Below are 23170 nucleotides of genomic sequence, written 5' to 3' on the forward strand. Positions count from 1 at the left end.
CATCTTCAGACTGAATAGGTAGGCCGAGATCATCCCCAAATAATAACAATATCTATTTTTATTGTTCTTCCATTTGTTAAACTTTAAATGTGGAAACACATTCCATGATGGACAAGAAAGTTTATGATTCCTACAGAAGGCTTTTGATTTCAGACCGGTTATGTAAGCTGAACATTCACACAGAAAAGAAAATAGAAAAACAAAAAACACAATATGAACATTATTTAATGCAACTTGCAAGTTTTTTTGCAAAGAATTTGGCATAGTAAATTGAACGAGCTTGTGTTTTTGATATTTCGCATGTTTCGAGGGAAGCGATCTGGCGGAATCGTTATCATGCCGGACAAAGTGCTTAGCAACATTTTGCCCGTCTTTACGTTCTGAGGTGAAATTTTTTCACCCTTTCGGGGGTGAAATTTTTCACCCTTTCGGGGCTGAAATAAGTAGGGGTTGAACGCAGGAGTCGATGTAATCTAACCCTTTCGCTCAGAACGTCGAACCTTGTGCCTATAGGATATTTCCGATGTTTCAGAATATCTCCGGTTATTATTGAATAAAATAATTAACCGGTACTCATCTGTGACTTGAAACTGAGACCTCTCGCATCGGAGAAGAGAACCACACCTCTGAACCAGTGGTTCTTAACCGGAGTCCATATAACAGTTTTGTGGGTCCACATATGCAAAATAATAAATTGGGTCCACAATATTATTTTACTGGCCCATGGAAAGATTTTGCTTTGGATGCATTCATTACAAGGAACCGCCATGTTTCTCTCTCTAATTTGTCACATAGTTCAACCGACATAGTTCCGCCAAACTGAATATGCGATCAGCAAAATAATAATTTTGAAAGCAGTATCTGTAAAATTAACTTTCAAACATCTAATGGCTATGAGAATGGTGGCCCACCTGAAAAAGTACCCGAAGGGGACCATAGATAAAAAAAAAAGTGGTTGAGAGTCACTGCTCTAGACAAGTGTCTTCTACTCTAGCCTCCGGCCGACCAAGTTCTTGTTTTTTGGGGAATCTGATGGAAGCCCGCCGTAATACATACATACATACATAGATACATATATATATATATATATATATATATATATATATATATATATATATATATATATATATATATATATATATATTTATATATATATATATATATATATATATATATATATATATATATATATATATATATATATATATATACTATTCTTTTACTAGATTCAGTCATTTCACTGTGGCCATGCTGGATATATATATATCTGTGTGTGTGTGTGTCTTATTTCTGTGTTTGTCGTCCTCAACAGCTTGGCAGCCGGTGTTGGTGTTTTTATGTCACCGTAACTTAGCGGTTGATCAATAGCAAAAACGACAAAATACGCAACTGGCTTCCAAAAAAGAAATAAGTACTTGGGTTGATTCGCTTGACTAAAATTGTTCAAGATGCTGCCCCAGCATGGCCGCACTCTAATGACTGCAACAAGCAAAAATGCAAAGGTATGTAGTGAAATAGATACACATGCGTGCAAGTTGAGGTTCAGAGTTTACTACTTCCCGTATATTTTCGGATTCACTTATTAATATTTGCTTTTTAAGAAGAAATATGATAATTTAGACTACCGCCAGCAAGCGAGGCTCGTTGGTCTAGGGGTATGATTCTCGCTTTGGGTGCGAGAGGTCCCGAGTTCGAATCCCGGACGAGCCCTGTCATTTTTAAATAAATAAAATAAAATAACTGTTACTCTATATTTGCTACAAAATATTTTGGCACAGAAATAAATCTAAAATGCGGAACGAAAACTCTAAGCAGTGATGTGCGCAGTTCGAAACTCACAGCGTTTCCCTTTCCGGTTTCTGGCGCTGAAGAGGAGAAAACCCCCGAGAAGTGCATCCCTTCATCAGCCTGCTTAGTGAATACTCCAAACTTACGTAGTTTGTTTACACCTAACTGTCTACAGAGGGAAATTTTTCCACTGATAAATACAGTGAATATTTTTCTTTCGGGTTTGAATATTCCCCAAGCATTTTATTTTAGCATCCACGAAGGATGAAAGAAGTTCGATCTCACGGGATCAATAAAATAAGCGCCATTTAAACACTGGCATCGATGTAATCGACTTGCCCTTCTCCCCAAAATTCAAGGCCCTGTGCTTATAGTAGGAAGAAAATAAAAATGGTTTCACAAATTTCTTCAATTTCATTGAATCGATAAAATGATTCTCTGTTTAACCCTTGAAGCGGTGATTCTACTTGGCGTGAAATAGAGACATACGTGTGAAAGAAAAGTCTCAGAGTTTACTATTTCTTATATATGTTCAATTCTTGTTTTCACAGTTGGCTCGTTGGTCTAGAGGTATGATTTTCGCTTCGGGTGCGAGAGGTCCCGGGTTCGAATCCTGGACGAGCCCCTTAATTTTTATGATATTACACTTTTTAAAACACCGTTTGAAATATCTGTAACTCAATTCTAAATTCGAAATAGTTTGATGTGTTGAATTCAACTTGCAAGGAAGGTTTTATTGCAAAACTTTTGGCATAGTAAATTGAACGAGTTTGTTGTATCATTTTATTTTGTCGAACCGCTATGTTACAGGAACGTAAACACACGAGCATCGATTGTCAAACGATGTTGGGAGGGACCAATACAGACACACAAACATATACACACACACATACATGTGTATATATATATATATATATATATATATATATATATATATATATACGACGGGCTTATTTCAGTTTCCGTCTACCAAATCCACTCACAAGGTTTTGGTCGGCCCAAACCTAAAGTAGAAGACACTTGTACAAGGTGCCACGCAGTGGGACTGAACCCGAAATCAGTTGGTAAGCAAGCTACTTACCGCACAGCCACTCATACGTGTGTATGTATGTATGTATGTATGTATGTATGTATTTGTGTTTGTCACCCTACCATTGAGGGTTTCAACTCCTAAACCGCGTGGAGCGTTGTGTTCCTGAGTAAATCACTTCAACTCATTTTGTACTGTGATCACTTCGACACCTGACGTGTGGTACACTGTGCACCTGTTTAGGTAACGTTGATTTGAGGGGAGGAGCGAGCCAATGTACAGCACATACATTTGATCATTAGAAACAAATCATTTGCATAGGTCGTTCGGCAAAATAGCTGAACACACTTCCGTCGTCTTATATATATTTACCCGCAATTTACTCTTTTACTCTTTTATTTGTTTCAGTCACTTGACTGCGGCCATGCTGGAGCACCGCCTTTAGTCGAGCAAATCGACTCCAGGACTTATTCTTTGCAAGTCAGGTACTTATTCTATTGGTTCCTTTTGCCGAACCGCTAAGGGGACGTAAACACACCATCGGTTGTCAAACGATGTTGGGGGGACAAACACACACACACAAACATATACACACACATACATACATACATACATACATACATACATATATATATATATTTATATATATATATATACATATATATATATATATATATATATATATATATATATATATATATGTATATATATATATATATATATATATATATAAATATATATATATATATATATACATATATATATATATATTTATATATATTTATATATATACATATATATATATATATATATATATATATATATATATATATATATATATATATATATATATATGTATATATATATATACGACGGGCTTCTTGTCCGTCTCCGTCTACCAAATCCACTCACAAGGCTTTGGTCGGCCCGAGGCTATAGTAGAAGACACTTGCCCAAGGTGTCACGCAGTGGGACTGAACCCGGAACCATGTGGCTGGTAAGCAAGCTACTTACCACACAACGAATTGACTGTAAACCAAAATGCAAACAATGGGGACGCAGCGGTGCAGGAGACTTATTGGTAAGCACACCATCGGTTGTCAAGCGATGTTGGGGGGACAAACACACACACACAAACATATACACACACATACATACATACATAAATACATACATACATACATACATACATACATACATACATACATATATATATATATATATACTTATATATATATATATATATATATACATATATATATATATATGGGAGAATATACAAAAAATAACAACAGACGAGGACAGGTGGTGTAAATAACAAAAGTATATATTAGTATGACGCTCGGGAATACGGAAAGTCTTTGACGTTTCGAGCTACGCTCTTCAACAGAAAGAATACGGAGACAAGGAGAAAAACACGGAGAAAAAAAATTGAATAGTGTTCAGTAAAAAAGGATGATAAAGGAGGTTTACAAAAGTGGAAAAGTTCCAAAGATTTTTAGACGTCGTGGTATATTGAAGCGATTTCCAATCAGAAGATGGGTCCAGTGTAAATCCGTGGGTAGGAGAGGTGCAGCCGGAGGGTATAAAGTTCAGAATCAAACAGTCCAGATCCAGAAGGAAAGAAGGTAGAATCCAAAAGTTGGTAGTGTGTGATGACAGGAGACAGGATTAGCTGGTGCGACCACGTGAGCGTGTATTATATGTGGGAGAATATACAAAAAATAACAACAGACGAGGACAGGTGGTGTAAATAACAAAAGTATATATTAGTATGACGCTCGGGAATACGGAAAGTCTTTGACGTTTCGAGCTACGCTCTTCAACAGAAGGAATACGGAGACAAGGAGAAAAACACGGAGAAAAAAAATTGAATAGTGTTCAGTAAAAAAGGATGATAAAGGAGGTTTACAAAAGTGGAAAAGTTCAAAAGTTTTTTAGACGTCGTGGTATATTGAAGCGATTTCCAATCAGAAGATGGGTCCAGTGTAAATCCGTGGGTAGGAGAGGTGCAGCCGGAGGGTATAAAGTTCAGAATCAAACAGTCCAAATCCAGAAGGAAAGAAGGTAGAATCCAAAAGTTGGTAGTGTGTGATGAGAGGAGACAGGATTAGCTGGTGCGACCACGTGAGCGTGTATTATATGTGGGAGAATATACAAAAAATAACAACAGACGAGGACAGGTGGTGTAAATAACAAAAGTATATATTAGTATGACGCTCGGGAATACGGAAAGTCTTTGACGTTTCGAGCTACGCTCTTCAACAGAAGGAATACGGAGACAAGGAGAAAAACACGGAGAAAAAAAATTGAATAGTGTTCAGTAAAAAAGGATGATAAAGGAGGTTTACAAAAGTGGAAAAGTTCAAAAGTTTTTTAGACGTCGTGGTATATTGAAGCGATTTCCAATCAGAAGATGGGTCCAGTGTAAATCCGTGGGTAGGAGAGGTGCAGCCGGAGGGTATAAAGTTCAGAATCAAACAGTCCAAATCCAGAAGGAAAGAAGGTAGAATCCAAAAGTTGGTAGTGTGTGATGAGAGGAGACAGGATTAGCTGGTGCGACCACGTGAGCGTGTATTATATGTGGGAGAATATACAAAAAATAACAACAGACGAGGACAGGTGGTGTAAATAACAAAAGTATATATTAGTATGACGCTCGGGAATACGGAAAGTCTTTGACGTTTCGAGCTACGCTCTTCAACAGAAAGAATACGGAGACAAGGAGAAAAACACGGAGAAAAAAAATTGAATAGTGTTCAGTAAAAAAGGATGATAAAGGAGGTTTACAAAAGTGGAAAAGTTCAAAAGATTTTTAGACGTCGTGGTATATTGAAGCGATTTCCAATCAGAAGATGGGTCCAGTGTAAATCCGTGGGTAGGAGAGGTGCAGCCGGAGGGTATAAAGTTCAGAATCAAACAGTCCAGATCCAGAAGGAAAGAAGGTAGAATCCAAAAGTTGGTAGTGTGTGATGACAGGAGACAGGATTAGCTGGTGCGACCACGTGAGCGTGTATTATATGTGGGAGAATATACAAAAAATAACAACAGACGAGGACAGGTGGTGTAAATAACAAAAGTATATATTAGTATGACGCTCGGGAATACGGAAAGTCTTTGACGTTTCGAGCTACGCTCTTCAACAGAAGGAATACGGAGACAAGGAGAAAAACACGGAGAAAAAAAATTGAATAGTGTTCAGTAAAAAAGGATGATAAAGGAGGTTTACAAAAGTGGAAAAGTTCAAAAGTTTTTTAGACGTCGTGGTATATTGAAGCGATTTCCAATCAGAAGATGGGTCCAGTGTAAATCCGTGGGTAGGAGAGGTGCAGCCGGAGGGTATAAAGTTCAGAATCAAACAGTCCAAATCCAGAAGGAAAGAAGGTAGAATCCAAAAGTTGGTAGTGTGTGATGAGAGGAGACAGGATTAGCTGGTGCGACCACGTGAGCGTGTATTATATGTGGGAGAATATACAAAAAATAACAACAGACGAGGACAGGTGGTGTAAATAACAAAAGTATATATTAGTATGACGCTCGGGAATACGGAAAGTCTTTGACGTTTCGAGCTACGCTCTTCAACAGAAAGAATACGGAGACAAGGAGAAAAACACGGAGAAAAAAAATTGAATAGTGTTCAGTAAAAAAGGATGATAAAGGAGGTTTACAAAAGTGGAAAAGTTCAAAAGATTTTTAGACGTCGTGGTATATTGAAGCGATTTCCAATCAGAAGATGGGTCCAGTGTAAATCCGTGGGTAGGAGAGGTGCAGCCGGAGGGTATAAAGTTCAGAATCAAACAGTCCAGATCCAGAAGGAAAGAAGGTAGAATCCAAAAGTTGGTAGTGTGTGATGACAGGAGACAGGATTAGCTGGTGCGACCACGTGAGCGTGTATTATATGTGGGAGAATATACAAAAAATAACAACAGACGAGGACAGGTGGTGTAAATAACAAAAGTATATATTAGTATGACGCTCGGGAATACGGAAAGTCTTTGACGTTTCGAGCTACGCTCTTCAACAGAAGGAATACGGAGACAAGGAGAAAAACACGGAGAAAAAAAATTGAATAGTGTTCAGTAAAAAAGGATGATAAAGGAGGTTTACAAAAGTGGAAAAGTTCAAAAGTTTTTTAGACGTCGTGGTATATTGAAGCGATTTCCAATCAGAAGATGGGTCCAGTGTAAATCCGTGGGTAGGAGAGGTGCAGCCGGAGGGTATAAAGTTCAGAATCAAACAGTCCAAATCCAGAAGGAAAGAAGGTAGAATCCAAAAGTTGGTAGTGTGTGATGAGAGGAGACAGGATTAGCTGGTGCGACCACGTGAGCGTGTATTATATGTGGGAGAATATACAAAAAATAACAACAGACGAGGACAGGTGGTGTAAATAACAAAAGTATATATTAGTATGACGCTCGGGAATACGGAAAGTCTTTGACGTTTCGAGCTACGCTCTTCAACAGAAAGAATACGGAGACAAGGAGAAAAACACGGAGAAAAAAAATTGAATAGTGTTCAGTAAAAAAGGATGATAAAGGAGGTTTACAAAAGTGGAAAAGTTCAAAAGTTTTTTAGACGTCGTGGTATATTGAAGCGATTTCCAATCAGAAGATGGGTCCAGTGTAAATCCGTGGGTAGGAGAGGTGCAGCCGGAGGGTATAAAGTTCAGAATCAAACAGTCCAGATCCAGAAGGAAAGAAGGTAGAATCCAAAAGTTGGTAGTGTGTGATGAGAGGAGACAGGATTAGCTGGTGCGACCACGTGAGCGTGTATTATATGTGGGAGAATATACAAAAAATAACAACAGACGAGGACAGGTGGTGTAAATAACAAAAGTATATATTAGTATGACGCTCGGGAATACGGAAAGTCTTTGACGTTTCGAGCTACGCTCTTCAACAGAAAGAATACGGAGACAAGGAAAAAAACACGGAGAAAAAAAATTGAATAGTGTTCAGTAAAAAAGGATGATAAAGGAGGTTTACAAAAGTGGAAAAGTTCAAAAGTTTTTTAGACGTCGTGGTATATTGAAGCGATTTCCAATCAGAAGATGGGTCCAGTGTAAATCCGTGGGTAGGAGAGGTGCAGCCGGAGGGTATAAAGTTCAGAATATATATACATATATATATATTTATATATATATATATATATATATATATATATAAAACGGGCTTCTTTTCAGTCTCCGTCTACCAAATCCACTCACAAGGCTTTGGTCGGCCCGAGGCTATAGTAGAAGACACTTGCCCAAGTTGTCTCGCAGTGGGACTGAATCCGGAACCATGTGGCTGGTAAGCAAGCTACTTACCACACAACGAATTGACTGTAAACCAAAATGCAAACAATGGGGACGCAGCGGTGCAGGAGACTTATTGGTCTCCATGATCCTGTTTTCGGGGTTCACGGGCCACGGGTTCGTATCCAGCACCATCTGAACTTTTTGTCGCTTCACTTTCATTCATATTTCATAAATAAAGGGTAAGTCACCCGATGAAGCTAGTGGTGATTCTTGTCGTTAAAACACTTGAAACGGCGTTGCCTACCTGACCCCTAGCATTTATTGCAGTGTAAGGCGGCTTACTGGCAGAGGCGTTAAAACGCCGGGCAAAAGGCTTAGCGGTATTTCGTCCGGCTTGATGTTCTGAATTCAAATTCTGCCGAGGTCGACTTTGCCTTTCATCTTTTCGTGGTCGATAAAATAAGTACCAGTTGAGCACTGGGGTCGATGTAATCAACTTACCCTTCTCCCGAAACTGCTGGCCTTGTGCTAAAAACTTGATGCCAATATCTGTTCACTGACAGATTAACCAGTGTTAAAACTATATCGGTTTGTCTGATTTGTCGTTCTGGCATCCGGAATTTGGCTACCTGTCGCTGATGATCCGCGATATGGAGAAATCCCGTGATACAACAGTGCCATGTGCCGGTGCTACCGAAATATCGTCTGCCCATATTATATCTGTTTCTAAGCATTTGTCATCTACACGGATAATTTCTTGGGACGTTTACCGCAGTCTACGGCGTTATAAACAATATTCCAAGTTAGGTTGGACGCACTAATTAATATTTGCTGCAAAGCCTTCTTCTATCGTTAACAACTAATATTAGAATAAGCAGGAGGCTATCAGAAAATGATAAGTACAGAGGTCGATTTGTTCGGCTAAAACGTCTTCAAGGCGGTGCGTCAGCGTGGCCGCGTTCTATTGACAAAAGCAAGTAAAAAGTAAAAAATAAAAGATGAGCTGTAGATCATGTATAATACTATGACGGATTGATAATTATAATAAACCGATCATAGAACATTACATTCTATCACAAATGATGTGTTCCATAGAGTAAAACAGATGGACATGAGAAAGAGTTGGATTTAAGAGCTTTCGATTTTAGTGTTCATTGTAAAAGCCTTCGATTTCAGCAGTTGGCTCGTTGGTCTAGGAGTATGATTTTCGCTTAGGGTGCGAGAGGTCCCGGGTTCGAATCCCGGACGAGCCCAATTTACGTTTTCCTTTGTTTTTTTTTTGTAATGGCTTGAATTACTCTCTTATTCTTTTACATTCTTCTCCTTTTAACTTGTTTCAGTCATTTTGACTCTGGTCATGCTGGAGCAACGCCTTTTAGTCGAAGAAATCGACCCACTGGAATTATTCTTTGCAAACCCGGTACTTATTCTATCGGCGTCTTTTGCCGAACTGCTAGATTAAGGGGACGTAAATACACCAACATCCATTGTGAAGCGGTGATGGTAGTGATGGTGGGGGACAAACACAGATACAAACCCACAAATATATACATACATACGTGTGTATATATATATATATATATATATATATATATATATATATATATATATACGACGGGCTTCTTTCAGTTTCCAAGCAAATCCACTCCCAAGGCTTAGTCGGCCTGAGGCTATAGTAGAAGACACTTGCCCAAGGTGCCACGCAGTGGGACTGAACCATGTGGTTGGGAAACAAGCTTCTTACCACAAAGCCACGCCAGCGCCTATTCATGTTAAAAACTCCCGTCCGTTTCTCGATCCTTGTCGAATTTACGTCGAATTTATTTTTCGTCCTTTAATTGCTTTATCTACTGGACTGCGATCATGCTGGAGCACTGAAGGGTGTAGTCGAATGAATCCACAATACCTATTTTTTGTGTCTGATATTTATTTTATGGGGTTTCTTTCACCGAACCGCTATATCACGGCGACATAAACAAACCAACAACAGCTGCCAAGCGATAGAATGTTGGCGCCAAAGGCAAATACATACATACACCAACACATATGCGCGTACACTCTCTCACTAACACATATACACACACATAAACAGAGATATAGAGAGAAAGAGCGAAAGACAGAAAGAGAAGTTCAACAGCCACACATCAAGCTATTGTAGAAGATCCTTGTTTAAGTACCACTCCATGAGACTGAACTCGCCACTACATAGTTACAATTACTAGATAATTTTCTGCGAGAATTGTCAGTTGGCTCCTTGGTCTAGGGGTATGATTTTCGCTTAGGGTGCGAGAGGTCCCGGGTTCGAATCCCGGACGAGCCCATTAATTTTCTGCTTTTTTTTTATATTTACACTTCTGATACTATATTATTTAAAACGTTTTTTTTTTATTTCCTCAACCCAATTTTAAATTCTGTAGATTTTTATGAGTTACTTTCAGCTTGAAACTTTTTCGCAAAGATTTTTTAACATAAGCACAGGCGTGGATGTTGGGAAGAAGCTCCCCCACTACTTCTGCTCATGATCAGAGATGCACATATCGCCAGTCACCAAGGGACATGCTCAACTGGTTAACGTCAAACAACTGACAAGCAAATCTGTGGTATTAAGCAGAATATTTGCTGTAGCCCATCTTTTATACCAAGACAAAACAATGTACGTGATAACACTTCCAATCAATTAAGATCAGAAGCCACGAGAACCACTGCCTGGTACTGCATCCGGGCATTTATTATTATTATTATTATTATTATTCAGTAGTTTTATTTTTATAACGTGCTTTCACTTCACTACCGAGCGCAGCTCTGTGCGCCTTGGGTATGTGCTGTGGTTTGCTGTGATGCTCTTATGTTTACTGTATTGAAAGTGTTTTGCGTAGGATGTGTGCAGTACCCAGTAGTGCAATTTTCTGTATGTTATATATATTTGTAAGTCCTGCTATTTTTGTTATGTATTTGTCTGAATATTTTTTTATTATACCTAAGGCACCTACTATGATAGAAATTGTTTCTGTTTTTAGATTCCACATTCGAGTTATCTCTATTTCCACGTCTTTGTATTTTGAAAGTTTTTCCATTTCTTTTAGAGAAACGTTTTCATCTGCTGGTATTGATACATCAATTAGAAAGCATTTTTTTTCTTCATAATCTTTGACAACTGTATCTGGTCTATTTTCCTTAATTTCTCTATCTGTGTGTATTGGCATATCCCAGAGTACGGTTGCTTTCTCGTTTTCTGTGACCTTTTCTGGTGTGTGTTTACACCATCTTTTTTCTGTTGTTATTCCATAATGTTGGCATAGCTTCCAGTGTATATAGGTCCCAGCTCTGTCGTGTCTGTGGATATATTCCTTCTTAGCCAGGACTGGGCAGCCAGAGATAATATGATTTATTGTTTCTTGTCGATCTCCACATATTCTACAGTTACTTGTTATATTTCTTTTCATTATGTGTTTTTGGTAATTTCTGGTGGGAAGGCTTTGGTCTTGTGCAGCAATTAAAAATCCTTCAGTCTCTGCTTTGAGTCCTGAGCTTCTCAGCCATTGCTGGGATTTTTCTCTGTCTATTTCTTTCGCATTTAGTTTAGCCCAGTATTTACAATGTAGGGGCTTTTCTTGCCATCGTTTTATCATGGTCCGTTGCTGTTCTAGTTTTAGTTTGGATTTCATTTGTTTTATAGCTTTTGTTGTTTCTTCTTCTTCTTCTTCGTATTTGTTAGGTAGATTGATTTCTTGTTTGTATTTGTCAGCTTCCTTAAATACTGAAAACAGTTATTTGTTTTGCTCGTGTTTTGTGGCTATTTGTATTAGTTTCCCTTGCTTCTGGAGTAGGTATTTTTGCATTGTCAGAGTTATTTCATCACACATTCTGTAAACCTCTTCTATGACTTCCTGTTCTTTGTTTCTCCTCTCCCCTCTGGTTTTGCCCTGTCCATTCCATCTTCAGACTGAATAGTTAGGCCGAGATCATCCCCAAATAATAACAATATCTATTTTTATTGTTCTTCTATTTGTTAAACTTTAAATGTGGAAACACATTCCATGATGGACAAGAAAGTTTATGATTCCTACAGAAGGCTTTTGATTTCAGACCGGTTATGTAAGCTGAACATTCACACAGAAAAAAAAAAAGAAAAACAAAAAAAAAGATATGAACATTATTTAATGCAACTTGCAAGTTTTTTTGCAAAGAATTTGGCATAGTAAATTGAACGAGTTTGTGTTTTTGATATTTCGCATGTTTCGAGGGAAGCGAGCTGGCAGAATCGTTATCATGCCGGACAAAGTGCTTAGCAACATTTTGCCCGTCTTTACGTTCTGAGGTGAAATTGTTTCACCATTTCGGGGCTGAAATAAGTAGGGGTTGAACGCAGGAGTCGATGTAATCTAACCCTTTCGCTCAGAACGTCGAACCTTGTGCCTATAGGATATTTCCGATGTTTCAGAATATCTCCGGTTATTATTGAATAAAATAATTAACCGGTACTCATCTGTGACTTGAACCTGAGACCTCTCGCATCGGAGAAGAGAACCACACCTCTGAACCAGTGGTTCTTAACCGGAGTCCATATAACAGTTTTGTGGGTCCACATATGCAAAATAATAAATTGGGTCCACAATATTATTTTACTGGCCCATGGAAAGATTTTGCTTTGGATGCATTCATTACAAGGAACCGCCATGTTTCTCTCTCTAATTTTTCACATACGTTTTCAAACTCGGAACTTAGAAAACTGATAAGGAGGATACAGGAGGCGGTCGAAAAAGCCAGCTTCTATATATGGCTGAAGCGGGAAGACCGAATATGGCTTGAAAGTCATAACATGTCTAGGTGAGACAGGCTGACACTGAAGTGGCTTCGCGCCCTCCATTGTCAGTTAAAGTTCAGACAGTGTCATGTGACAACTTGCTGGAGCTACTTGCTGGAGCCTAGCAGCGGGAAGTTTAGACAGTGTCATGTGACAACTTGCTGGTGCTGCCTACTGGACCCTAGCAGCGGGAAATTTAGACAGTGTCACGTGACAACTAGCTGGGGCTGCCTGCTGGAGCCTAGCAGCAGATATAAAAAGGGGAACTTGACACGACGATCAGTCGGACGCTGACACTTGTTGATGCTGCATCGAAGAGGCCAGGGAATAGAAGAAAGAAGACATGCACCCAACACCAGAGCTGAAGACACCTCCGAAAGGAGGGGCCCCGCCACGTCAAAACGGTAGAGGAGTAGGGGCCGAAACCGGACGTGGTTCCTCCTGATGATGTCTTCAGCTAACTGGATCCTATAAAGGAGCTGTTGTGGTAGCAGACCACGAAACATGGTTGAAATTCCTCAGGAACCGACATAGTTCCGCCAAACTGAATATGCGATCAGCAAAATAATAATTTTGAAAGCAGTATCTGTAAAATTAACTTTCAAACATCTAATGGCTATGGGAATGGTGGCCCACCTGAAAAAGTACCCGAAGGGGACCATAGATAAAAAAAAAAGTGGTTGAGAGTCACTGCTCTAGACAAGTGTCTTCTACTCTAGCCTCCGGCCGACCAAGTTCTTGTTTTTTGGGGAATCTGATGGAAGCCCGCCGTAATACATACATACATACATACATACATACACACACACACACACACATATATATATATATATATATATATATATATATATATATATATATATATATATATATATATATATATATATATATACTATTCTTTTACTAGTTTCAGTCATTTCACTGTGGCCATGCTGGATATATATATCTGTGTGTGTGTGTGTCTTATTTCTGTGTTTGTCGTCCTCAACAGCTTGGCAGCCGGTGTTGGTGTTTTTATGTCACCGTAACTTAGCGGTTGATCAATAGCAAAAACGACAAAATACGCAACTGGCTTCCAAAAAAGAAATAAGTACTTGGGTTGATTCGCTTGACTAAAATTGTTCAAGATGCTGCCCCAGCATGGCCGCACTCTAATGACTGCAACAAGCAAAAATGCAAAGGTATGTAGTGAAATAGATACACATGCGTGCAAGTTGAGGTTCAGAGTTTACTACTTCCCGTATATTTTCGGATTCACTTATTAATATTTGCTTTTTAAGAAGAAATATGATAATTTAGACTACCGCGAGCAAGCGAGGCTCGTTGGTCTAGGGGTATGATTCTCGCTTTGGGTGCGAGAGGTCCCGGGATCGAATCCCGGACGAGCCCTGTCATTTTTAAATAAATAAAATAAAATAACTGTTACTCTATATTTGCTACAAAATATTTTGGCACAGAAATAAATCTAAAATGCGGAACGAAAACTCTAAGCAGTGATGTGCGCAGTTCGAAACTCACAGCGTTTCCCTTTCCGGTTTCTGGCGCTGAAGAGGAGAAAACCCCCGAGAAGTGCATCCCTTCATCAACCTGCTTAGTGAATACTCCAAACTTACGTAGTTTGTTTACACCTAACTGTCTACAGAGGGAAATTTTTCCACTGATAAATACAGTGAATATTTTTCTTTCGGGTTTGAATATTCCCCAAGCATTTTATTTTAGCATCCACGAAGGATGAAAGAAGTTCGATCTCACGGGATCAATAAAATAAGCGCCATTTAAACACTGGCATCGATGTAATCGACTTGCCCTTCTCCCCAAAATTCAAGGCTCTGTGCTTATAATAGGAAGAAAATAAAAATGGTTTCACAAATTTCTTCAATTTCATTGAATCGATAAAATGATTCTCTGTTTAACCCTTGAAGCGGTGATTCTACTTGGCGTGAAATAGAGACATACGTGTGAAAGAAAAGTTTCAGAGTTTAATATTTTTTATATATGTTCAATTCTTGCTTTCACAGTTGGCTCGTTGGTCTAGAGGTATGATTTTCGCTTCGGGTGCGAGAGGTCCCGGACGAGCCCCTTAATTTTTATGATGTTACACTTTTTAAAACACCGTTTGAAATATCTGTAACTCAATTCTAAATTCGAGATAGTTTGATGTGTTGAATTCAACTTGCAAGGAAGGTTTTATTGCAAAATTTTTGGCATAGTAAATTGAACGAGTTTGTTGTATCATTTTATTTTGTCGAACCGCTATGTTACAGGAACGTAAACACACCAGCATCGATTGTCAAACGATGTTGGGAGGGACAAATACAGACACACAAACATATACACACACACATACATGTGTATATATATATATATATATATATATATATATATATACGACGGGCTTATTTCAGTTTCCGTCTACCAAATCCACTCACAAGGTTTTGGTCGGCCCAAACCTAAAGTAGAAGACACTTGTCCAAGGTGCCACGCAGTGGGACTGAACCCGAAATCAGTTGGTAAGCAAGCTACTTACCGCACAGCCACTCATACGTGTGTATGTATGTATGTATGTATGTATGTATGTATGTATGTATGTATTTGTGTTTGTCACCCTACCATTGAGGGTTTCAACTCCTAAACCGCGTGGAGCGTTGTGTTCCTGAGTAAATCACTTCAACTCATTTTGTACTGTGATCACTTCGACACCTGACGTGTGGTACACTGTGCACCTGTTTAGGTAACGTTGATTTGATGGGAGGAGCGAGCCAATGTACAGCACATACATTTGATCATTAGAAACAAATCATTTGCATAGGTCGTTCGGCAAAATAGCTGAACACACTTCAACTGGTTAACGTCAAACAACTGACAAGCAAATCTGTGGTATTAAGCAGAATATTTGCTGTAGCCCATCTTTTATACCAAGACAAAACAATGTACGTGATAACACTTCCAATCAATTAAGATCAGAAGCCACGAGAACCACTGCCTGGTACTGCATCCGGGCATTTATTATTATTATTATTATTATTATTATTATTATTATTATTATTATTATTCAGTAGTTTTATTTTTATAACGTGCTTTCACTTCACTACCGAGCGCAGCTCTGTGCGCCTTGGGTATGTGCTGTGGTTTGCTGTGGTGCTCTTATGTTTACTGTATTGAAAGTGTTTTGTGTAGAATGTGTGCAGTACCCAGTAGTGCAATTTTCTGTATGTTATATATATTTGTAAGTCCTGTTGTTTTTGTTATGTATTTGTCTGAATATTTTTTTTATTATACCTAAGGCACCTACTATGATAGGAATTGTTTCTGTTTTTAGATTCCACATTCGAGTTATCTCTATTTCCAGGTCTTTGTATTTTGAAAGTTTTCCCATTTCTTTTAGAGAAACGTTGTCATCTGCTGGTATTGATACATCAATTAGAAAGCATTTTTTTCTTCATGATCTTTGACAACTATATCTGGTCTTTTTATTATTATTATTATTATTATTATTATTATTATTTGTCAGAGTTATTTCATCACACATTCTGTAAACCTCTTCTATGACTTCCTGTTCTTTGTTTCTCCTCTCCCCTCTGGTTTTGCCCTGTCCATTCCATCTTCAGACTGAATAGGTAGGCCGAGATCATCCCCAAATAATAACAATATCTATTTTTATTGTTCTTCCATTTGTTAAACTTTAAATGTGGAAACACATTCCATGATGGACAAGAAAGTTTATGATTCCTACAGAAGGCTTTTGATTTCAGACCGGTTATGTAAGCTGAACATTCACACAGAAAAGAAAATAGAAAAACAAAAGACACGATATGAACATTATTTAATGCAACTTTCAAGTTTTTTTGCAAAGAATTTGGCATAGTAAATTGAACGAGTTTGTGTTTTTGATATTTCGCATGTTTCGAGGGAAGCGAGCTGGCAGAATCGTTATCATGCCGGACAAAGTGCTTAGCAAAATTTTGCCCGTCTTTACGTTCTGAGGTGAAATTTTTTCACCCTTTCGGGGCTGAAATAAGTGGGGGTTGAACGCAGGAGTCGATGTAATCTAACCCTTTCGCTCAGAACGTCGAACCTTGTGCCTATAGGATATTTCCGATGTTTCAGAATATCTCCGGTTATTATTGAATAAAATAATTAACCGGTACTCATCTGTGACTTGAACCTGAGACCTCTCGCATCGGAGAAGAGAACCACACCTCTGAACCAGTGGTTCTTAACCGGAGTCCATATAACAGTTTTGTGGGTCCACATATGCAAAATAATAAATTGGGTCCACAATATTATTTTACTGGCCCATGGAAAGATTTTGCTTTGGATGCATTCATTACAAGGATCCGCCATGTTTCTCTCTCTAATTTTTCACATACGTTTTCAAACTCGGAACTTAGAAAACTGATAAGGAGGATACAGGAGGCGGTCGAATAAGCCAGCTTCTATATATGGCTGAAGCGGGAAGACCGAATATGGCTTGAAAGTCATAACAAGTCTAGGTGAGACAGGCTGACACTGAAGTGGCTTCGCGCCCTCCATTGTCACTTAAAGTTCAGACTGAGTCATGTGACAACTTGCTGGAGCTACTTGCTGGAGCCTAGCAGCGGGATTTAGACAGTGTCATGTGACAACTTGCTGGTGCTGCCTGCTGGAGCCTAGCAGCAGATATAAAAAGGGGAACTTGACACGACGATCAGTCGGACGCTGACACTTGTTGATGCTGCATCGAAGAGGCCAGGGAATAGAAGAAAGAAGACATGCACCCAACACCAGAGCTGAAGACACCTCCGAAAGGAGGGGCCCCGCCACGTCAAAACGGTAGAGGAGTAGGGGCCGAAACCGGACGTGGTTCCTCCTGATGATGTCTTCAGCTAACTGGATCCTATAAAGGAGCTGTTGTGGTAGCAGACCACGAAACATGGTTGAAATTCCTCAGGAACCGACATAGTTCCGCCAAACTGAATATGCGATCAGCAAAATATTAATTTTGAAAGCAGTATCTGTAAAATTAACTTTCAAACATCTCATGGCTATGGGAATGGTGGCCCACCTGAAAAAGTACCCGAAGGGGACCATAGATAAAAAAAAAAAGTGGTTGAGAGTCACTGCTCTAGACAAGTGTCTTCTACTCTAGCCTCCGGCCGACCAAGTTCTTGTTTTTTGGGGAATCTGATGGAAGCCCGCCGTAATACATACATACATACATACATACATATATATATATATATATATATATATATATATATATATATATATATATATATATATACTATTCTTTTACTAGTTTCAGTCATTTCACTGTGGCCATGCTGGATATATATATCTGTGTGTGTGTGTGTCTTATTTCTGTGTTTGTCGTCCTCAACAGCTTGGCAGCCGGTGTTGGTGTTTTTATGTCACCGTAACTTAGCGGTTGATCAATAGCAAAAACGACAAAATACGCAACTGGCTTCCAAAAAAGAAATAAGTACTTGGGTTGATTCGCTTGACTAAAATTGTTCAAGATGCTGCCCCAGCATGGCCGCACTCTAATGACTGCAACAAGCAAAAATGCAAAGGTATGTAGTGAAATAGATACACATGCGTGCAAGTTGAGGTTCAGAGTTTACTACTTCCCGTATATTTTCGGATTCACTTATTAATATTTGCTTTTTAAGAAGAAATATGATAATTTAGACTACCGCGAGCAGGCGAGGCTCGTTGGTCTAGGGGTATGATTCTCGCTTTGGGTGCGAGAGGTCCCGGGTTCGAATCCCGGACGAGCCCTGTCATTTTTAAATAAATAAAATAAAATAACTGTTACTCTATATTTTCTACAAAATATTTTGGCACAGAAATAAATCTAAAATGCGGAACGAAAACTCTAAGCAGTGATGTGCGCAGTTCGAAACTCACAGCGTTTCCCTTTCCGGTTTCTGGGGCTGAAGAGGAGAAAACCCCCGAGAAGTGCATCCCTTCATCAGCCTGCTTAGTGAATACTCCAAACTTACGTAGTTTGTTTACACCTAACTGTCTACAGAAGGAAATTTTTCCACTGATAAATACAGTGAATATTTTTCTTTCGGGTTTGAATATTCCCCAAGCATTTTATTTTAGCATCCACGAAGGATGAAAGAAGTTCGATCTCACGGGATCAATAAAATAAGCGCCATTTAAACACTGGCATCGATGTAATCGACTTGCCCTTCTCCCCAAAATTCAAGACCCTGTGCTTATAGTAGGAAGAAAATAAAAATGGTTTCACAAATTTCTTCAATTTCATTGAATCGATAAAATGATTCTCTGTTTAACCCTTGATGCGGTGATTCTACTTGGCGTGAAATAGAGACATACGTGTGAAAGAAAAGTTTCAGAGTTTACTATTTCTTATATATGTTCAATTGTTGTTTTCACAGTTGGCTCGTTGGTCTAGAGGTATGATTTTCGCTTCGGGTGCGAGAGGTCTCGGGTTCGAATCCCGGACGAGCCCCTTAATTTTTATGATATTACACTTTTTAAAACACCGTTTGAAATATCTGTAACTCAATTCTAAATTCGAGATAGTTTGATGTGTTGAATTCAACTTGCAAGGAAGGTTTTATTGCAAAATTTTTGGCATAGTAAATTGAACGAGTTTGTTGTATCATTTTATTTTGTCGAACCGCTATGTTACAGAAACGTAAACACACCAGCATCGATTGTCAAACGATGTTGGGAGGGACAAATACAGACACACAAACATATACACACACACATACATGTATATATATATATATATATATAAAATATATAGCTTTAGGGAAAATAACCAATTTTCAAGAACTCATCGATGAAAATCCACTATCACATATAGAAAAATTAATAATTAAAAGCACAATAAATGAGTATAATATAAAGTAATGTAAATATCATAAGATAAATATAATAAAAAGTACACGTGTTGGGGTATCTATCTATCTATATATATATATATATATATATATATATATGTGTGTGTGTGTGTGTAAGTATATTTATATGTATGTATGTATTAGGGTGTGTGTTGGGGTATCTATTTAATTATTCTAGTAGCTATATTTTGTTTTTATTGGTAGGTTAATATTTTAGTAAGTTTAAGGTTTTATATTACAATGACACTACGATTTTGATTAGACTAAATCAATAGTAGTATTTTAGTTTATTTCATAATATTATTTAATTTACGACTATTAGTATTATTATTTATTTATTATATATTAGATTTTAATATTTATTAATATGTTTTATAAGATAACTATAGTTTTTTGTTTTTTTTATGTTGTTAGTTATATAAATTTTAAATTTTTCATTCATTTATTTAAGTATTATTATTTCATTCATGCTTTCGTATTCTATTCTCTATTTTAACGTAGTATTTTCGCGCGAACTCTTGCTTAAAACGCTATAGCTATTAGATAACGTCTTAGTTTTCAGTTTGAATTACGGAAAAATTTGGATAAGTACTGTTTTCACTTTGCTAAAGATTTTCTACTATTTGAAAATAATATGTATTCTTGTTTTTATACTATTCATTTGGTTCTTTATAGATTATTTTTAATAGATAACTTATTTAACACTAAATTATTTAGAAGTTATAGTTTCATTTCAACATAACATTAGAACTTCGATTTGAATAGTGTTGATATATTTTCGATTATTTTTGATTAATAATATTTGATTAATTATTAATCTTTATAGTTTATAATATCGTTAAAGTTTTTTAAAATCAAAACTTTGTATATATATATAAAGTTTATTCTTTTATTCTTAATAATTTTTTCTTTCCTAATTTTTTCATTCATAATTTTTCCATTCATAATTTTTTCATTCATATTTTTTATTATTACGTTTGTAGAAATAAATAATCTTGTATTTTTCTATTATTCAATTGATCTTTAATTATAATTAAATAAACGTCTTTAGCTTTAAATATTATAGCTTTAACTATTACACCGGTTAAATATGTACTAATTTTATCTTCATTATTATTTTAAACTTAAACTTCGTTCAACTTGTATTTAAAACAATGATAATTTAAAACAATGATAATTTATGTAAGATGTTTTTTGTATATAATATACATGTTATTATAATGGATGAAGGGATGATTATTGAATGGTTATTATTTTGATATTATGATTTTTTAAAATAATTTTTCTATCTTTATATAATAAGTATTTCATATTAATTCATTTGGTACTTATTGTTGGTTGAGATATATATCTAATTATAGTTCTACTTACAATCTGACGAGTAGCTATATTTTTGAATAGAATTTATTTTCGATAATTTCAATTGATTTTAATCGATTTAAATTTCTTTTCTATTTGAAAATTAGTTATGAAACACGTGTAATCTTTCTATTATATTTATCTCATGATATTTACTTTACTTTATATTATACTCATTTATTGTGCTTTTAATTATTAATTTTTCTATATGTGATAGTGGATTTTCATCGATGAGTTCTTGAAAATTGGTTATTTTCCCTAAAACTATATATTTTATATATACTTTATCTATAAGGTTCAATTTAATATTAATTTTTATAAATTGATTTTAATTGAGTTTTTTACCTGTAATTTTGGATTTTGCCCCTAATATTATTATATATATATATATATATATATATATATATATATATATATATATATATATATATATATATATATATATATATATATATATATATACACGACGGGCTTATTTCAGTTTCCGTCTACCAAATCCACTCACAAAGTTTTGGTCGGCCCAAACCTAAAGTAGAAGACACTTGTACAAGGTGCCACGCAGTGGGACTGAACCCGAAATCAGTTGGTAAGCAAGCTACTTACCGCACAGCCACTCATACGTGTGTATGTATGTATGTATGTATGTATGTATGTATGTGTGTTTGTCACCCTACCATTGAGGGTTTCAACTCCTAAACCGCGTGGAGCGTTGTGTTCCTGAGTAAATCACTTCAACTCATTTTGTACTGTGATCACTTCGACACCTGACGTGTGGTACACTGTGCACCTGTTTAGGTAACGTTGATTTGAGGGGAGGAGCGAGCCAATGTACAGCACATACATTTGATCATTAGAAACAAATCATTTGCATAGGTCGTTCGGCAAAATAGCTGAACACACTTCCGTCGTCTTATATATATTTACCCGCAATTTACTCTTTTACTCTTTTATTTGTTTCAGTCACTTGACTGCGGCCATGCTGGAGCACCGCCTTTAGTCGAGCAAATCGACTCCAGGACTTATTCTTTGCAAGTCAGGTACTTATTCTATTGGTTCCTTTTGCCGAACCGCTAATGTAAGGGGACGTAAACATACCATCGGTTGTCAAGCGATGTTGGGGGGACAAACACACACACACAAACATATACACACACATACATACATACATACATACATATATATATATATATATATATATATATATATATATATATATATATATATATATATATATATATATACGACGGGCTTCTTTTCAGTCTCCGTCTACCAAATCCACTCACAAGGCTTTGGTCGGCCTGAGGCTATAGTAGAAGACACTTGCCCAAGGTGTCACGCAGTGGGACTGAACCCGGAACCATGTGGCTGGTAAGCAAGCTACTTACCACACAACGAATTGACTGTAAAACAAAATGCAAACAATGGGGACGCAGAGGTGCGGGAGACTTATTGGTCTTCATGATCCTGTTTTCGGGGTCCACGGGCCACGGGTTCGTATCCAGCACCATCTGAACTTTTTGTCGCTTCACTTTCATTCATATTTCATAAATAAAGGGTAAGTCACCCGAGAAAGCTAGTGGTGATTCTTGTCGTTAAAACACTTGAAACGGCGTTGCCTACCTGACCCCTAGCATTTATTGCAGTGTAAGGCGGCTTACTGGCAGAGGCGTTAAAACGCCGGGCAAAAGGCTTAGCGGTATTTCGTTCGGCTTGATGTTCTGAATTCAAATTCTGCCGAGGTCGACTTTGCCTTTCATCTTTTCGTGGTCGATAAAATAAGTACCAGTTGAGCACTGGGGTCGATGTAATCAACTTACCCTTGTGCTAAAAACTTGATACCAATATCTGTTCACTGACAGATTAACCAGTGTTAAAACTATATCGGTTTGTCTGATTTGTCGTTCTGGCATCCGGAATTTGGCTACCTGTCGCTGATGATCCGCGATATGGAGAAATCCCGTGATACAACAGTGCCATGTGCCGGTGCTACCGAAATATCGTCTGCCCATATTATATCTGTTTCTAAGCATTTGTCATCTACACGGATAATTTCTTGGGACGTTTACCGCAGTCTACGGCGTTATAAA

General features: G+C 37.4%; 7 non-coding genes across 7 annotated transcripts; all 7 read left to right on the top strand.

Annotated features, from left to right (window-relative positions):
* The first annotated feature begins 1638 nt into the window (after nt 1–1638).
* Trnap-ugg (transfer RNA proline (anticodon UGG)) lies at nt 1639–1710 on the top strand. Its single transcript has one exon. It is a non-coding gene; the product is annotated as a tRNA-Pro (tRNA).
* A 631-nt stretch (nt 1711–2341) lies between these two features.
* Nucleotides 2342–2413, top strand: Trnap-cgg (transfer RNA proline (anticodon CGG)). The gene has a single exon. It is a non-coding gene; the product is annotated as a tRNA-Pro (tRNA).
* Nucleotides 2414–9238: 6825 nt separating this feature from the next.
* Nucleotides 9239–9310, top strand: Trnap-agg (transfer RNA proline (anticodon AGG)). Its single transcript has one exon. It is a non-coding gene; the product is annotated as a tRNA-Pro (tRNA).
* A 995-nt stretch (nt 9311–10305) lies between these two features.
* On the top strand, nt 10306–10377 carry Trnap-agg (transfer RNA proline (anticodon AGG)). The gene has a single exon. It is a non-coding gene; the product is annotated as a tRNA-Pro (tRNA).
* A 3801-nt stretch (nt 10378–14178) lies between these two features.
* Nucleotides 14179–14250, top strand: Trnap-ugg (transfer RNA proline (anticodon UGG)). The gene has a single exon. It is a non-coding gene; the product is annotated as a tRNA-Pro (tRNA).
* Nucleotides 14251–18549: 4299 nt separating this feature from the next.
* Nucleotides 18550–18621, top strand: Trnap-ugg (transfer RNA proline (anticodon UGG)). Its single transcript has one exon. It is a non-coding gene; the product is annotated as a tRNA-Pro (tRNA).
* Nucleotides 18622–19252: 631 nt separating this feature from the next.
* On the top strand, nt 19253–19324 carry Trnap-cgg (transfer RNA proline (anticodon CGG)). The gene has a single exon. It is a non-coding gene; the product is annotated as a tRNA-Pro (tRNA).
* Nucleotides 19325–23170: the final 3846 nt, after the last annotated feature.

Source organism: Octopus bimaculoides, chromosome 1 (genome assembly GCF_046866305.1).
Source record: "Octopus bimaculoides isolate indiv1 chromosome 1, ASM4686630v1, whole genome shotgun sequence".
NCBI lineage: Eukaryota > Metazoa > Mollusca > Cephalopoda > Octopoda > Octopodidae > Octopus > Octopus bimaculoides.